We start from the raw sequence: 2223 nt of genomic DNA on the forward strand, positions 1-2223 counted from the left end.
TTTTTTTTTTTTTTTTTTTTTTTTTAGCATGGAGCTTGCCATATAAACCATGCAAGCAAGTGGGCCAGCAAGTCCCAATCTTCTACCATCTCTTTCTCCCCAGGCTGTGTGATTCCTTTATATGACAATTTTTTGAAGTTTATCCTATTTGAACAGAAAAATCCCATGTTGGGTCGGAGCTGTGCTGGGTAAAGTTATGTTTTAAGTTTAAATCATTGTGCTCAAGAGTTCTATAACACAAAAAAATATGCTTCTAACCTGTAAGCCTCACTTGCCCAAGGAGAAGTAGCATCCTAGAATGATGTGGGCTCTTCATGCAAGATAACAAGCCCAGTGTTTTCCCTTTTATAATAAGCACAGCTACAGAAATTGCACATGATGTGTGCTTGACACATATTTAGGAGGTATAGAGGGAGGGAGGATGTTGGGATGGATGGGTGCTGACCCCTGGTTAGATGAAAATGTGTAAAGGTATTTTTTTTTATTCTCCTGGTGTAACTGCCATCTCTGAGGTCAACTGCCTCCATCTACTAACCTAAGCTTAGTCTTGGAAGCTTCAAGGCTCCATACAATTTAATCTAGGCCTAGAATGTTTTTAGTCTCTGAGATTTACTGCTAATAAAATTCACTTTTTCTAGCCCTTTCTAAATTTTTGTTGGCCAATTCAATTCAGCTGTTCTGGCTCAAATTCCTCTCCAAGCTGAGTAATTCAATCTGGCTTCTCTTGTCTTTTCCTGAATGAATTGCTCTGCTTGACCTCATACTAACTTGGGAAATACGTTCTAATCTTCTAACTTCTTCTCATTCTCTGGTTTGTTCCTTCTTCACCTGTGTCTAGCTTGTTCTCTCTCCATAACCAGCCTCTCTATAACTGTCCCAGTAAAATTGCCTCCTCCTCTCTGCACTGCTCTCTTAAGTAGCTTCCCTTTATTACCTCTTCTCATGAGAGATGGGCATATTCTGTCAAATCTTTCTCTGATCTGTCACACAATTAGACATCACTTTTAAAAATGGGGGCTTTCTTCTACAGATTAACTTTACCTGCATTGTCTAGGATTAAAGGTATGTTCTAAGGGTATGTCTGCATCCCTTCTAGAGGGATTAAATGTTGTGTTAAGAACTGAGTCACAGCTCAAAGAGAAAGATTTGTTTTCTTTTTCAGTAAATAATACAATGTCAGGGTTGATAATGTGATCAGATATCTTGCAACAAAAGTGAGAAAATTCAAAGGCATCTGTTTTTTTTTTTTTCCTTTGTAAGTCACTGTCTAATGTAATTCAGTGTGGTACTCTGGGAATCCTGGATATGGACATAATCGATATCCATTGTCCTGGCCAATATTTAATAATGCTTGATTCAAATTTGGCTCAAATATTGTGGTAAAGTTGTAGTTTAAAAATAAAAAGCTAGAGGGTGCAGAGTTGGCTGACACCCGCCAGCTACCCACGACACCCGCCACGGGATCTTAAGACTTCTGGTGAGTGGAACACAACATCTGCTCCAATCCAATCACGTGGGACCTGAGACTGCATTAGTTAGGGAAGCAGAAAACCGGGCCTGAGTGGGGCACAAGCCCCTTCCAGTCCGACCAGCACTCGGGTAGCTAGGGCGCAGAGTTGGCTGACACCCGCCAGCTACTCACAACACCAGCCACAGGATCTTAAGACTTCAGGTGATCCAGCCACCCTCCCAGCCAGAGGATAGGTCTCTGCCCGGCCCTGGAGCCCTTTGCCTCAGGATCAGCGGAAATTATCTTGGTTCCAGGACTCTGCTGAACTTAGTCTGCACAGGTGAGAGTGTGTACCACAGAAGCTGACAGCTTCTGGGATAGGCGGGAGCCACAGAGCCTCTGAGGCAGCACATTTTTCGGGCTCAAGACATTCGGCCACCCTCCCGGCCAGAGGACAGGTGTCTGCCTGGCCCAGGAGCCCTTGGCCTCAGGATCTGCGGGAGCCATCTTGGTTCTGGGACTCCGCTGAACTTAGGAAATTAGTCTGCACAGGTGAGAGTGTGCACCACAGAAGCTGAAAGCTTCTCGAACAGATGGGAGCCACAGAGCCTCTGAGACAGCACCCTTTTTGGGCCCCAGACATACGGCCACCCTCCAGGCCAGAGGACAGGTGTCCACCCGGCCCGAGAGGCTTTTGCCTCTAGATTGGTGGTAGCCATCTTGGTTCCGGGACTCCACCGAACATAGTCTGCACAGGTGAGAGTGTGCACCAC

This window comes from Mus caroli, chromosome 12 (assembly GCF_900094665.2).
Source record: "Mus caroli chromosome 12, CAROLI_EIJ_v1.1, whole genome shotgun sequence".
Lineage (NCBI taxonomy): Eukaryota > Metazoa > Chordata > Mammalia > Rodentia > Muridae > Mus > Mus caroli.